This window comes from Theropithecus gelada, unplaced genomic scaffold (genome assembly GCF_003255815.1).
Source record: "Theropithecus gelada isolate Dixy unplaced genomic scaffold, Tgel_1.0 HiC_scaffold_10890, whole genome shotgun sequence".
NCBI classification, from domain to species: Eukaryota; Metazoa; Chordata; class Mammalia; order Primates; family Cercopithecidae; genus Theropithecus; species Theropithecus gelada.
Window position 1 is genome coordinate 1 of NW_020252431.1, and position 1,477 is coordinate 1,477.

At 56.5% G+C, this 1,477-nt stretch overlaps 1 pseudogene; it reads right to left on the bottom strand.

Annotated features, from left to right (window-relative positions):
• Positions 1–7: 7 nt before the first annotated feature.
• Positions 8–1,474, bottom strand: LOC112616843 (annotated as a pseudogene).
• Between the last annotated feature and the right edge of the window lie 3 nt (positions 1,475–1,477).

The following is a 1,477-nucleotide window of genomic DNA, read 5'->3' on the forward strand; positions in this document are numbered from 1 at the left end:
CACAGGCTCCTGCTGCCCCAGTCTGTCCCCTCCCTTCCACAGGAGGGTACATGGCCCCTGGCAAGCTGTCGTGTTCCTACTGGACACACTCTGGGAGGTGGAGAGTGGGTCCTGAGTGGGTGGCCTGTCTGCGACTGGGAGCGTATCCATGTGGCAGCCTGAAGGCACAGGTCTGTGGGACCCTCCTGGAGGAGGATGCTGGAGATATGGCCTGGTAGCTGCTGCTCTGTCTACCTGCACTGAGAGTGTAATCTCACTGACCACCTGTGCTTTTAGACACAGCTGCCCTGGATCCTCAGCAACACAGATTGTAGACACTGAGAGGTTACTAGTGGTCCCCAGAGTCCCTGTGCTCCTCAGATCCACCTGAACACTTCCCAAACTTGCCCTCATGCTGGCTCCCAAGGTGGCTTCCCAAGTACAGAGCTTCTCCTCCTCAGCCTCCAGTGCCTCCAGGGCATCTCTGGTCCTCGCCCACTGGGACCCTATGCTGAGCTCTTGCAGGGCTCTACTATGACAGGGGTCTCCTGGGGACATGCTCTCAATCTCAAGTTATGCTTCATTCCCAGCCATTTCTGAATCCACACTCCCCTCAAGGTTGGGTTTCCTGGACCCCAGGACAGTCCTGCTCCACCAGGTTCTGCCTACAAGGCTGCACATGGGGGACTGAGAGGACGCCCTGTCCTCCTGTCCAGTCGGAGAGGCCTCTGATTGCTCATGGGTGTCAGCTGACTGGGACCCTCTTGGAGCCCTCTGGCCTTCCTCCTGCTCAGGTGGTGGGGCAGGGACAGGGCAACTCACAGTGGGGACTGACTTGCCCGTTGTTCTGTTGTCTCTTAGACCATTCTGGGGAGGTTTTCTCAATAAAATGGCAACCTTGGCTATAGATTCAACCCGCGATTTCAAGGAGGCCCAGAGAGAAAAGGTGGAGTGTGGGAGCAGTGGGGGCTGAGCCTCACCTGCCTGGATATTTTTGGACCCCAGGGACTAGAGGTCTGGACCCCACCTGTGCCTCACACGGAACCTGAAAAGATGTGCTTCCAGCATCTGCTGGGTGCAGGGATGAAGGAAGGAAAGCTCCTGGGAGGCGTTCACGTGGGCTTTCCCACTCCTCCAGGATGCCAGCTTCCCCAGTTTCCTGTGGGTGTCAGACTTGGGAACAGCACGTTTGGCCATCAACCAGGAGCAATACACAGACACGGGAATCCAGCCCTCCTTGATCTCCCCCATATTCCTGTCCAGATGGACCTGCAGCTTGTTTTCCAAATGCTTCCTGTCTGGGTCCCTGGGTGTGGAACTTACTGATTGGTACTTCCAGGGCTTCCTGAAGTCACCTTCTGCCTCCTTGTCTTTCTCCAGAACCTTCGCTGAAGTCCTTCCTGTGCCGTGATCCTGGCTTGGTTGTGGCTCTAGTTTGGACCCTAAGCAAATTCCCAGAGAACCTTCCAGAGCTCCTGAGCCCTGTCTTCTGCATATC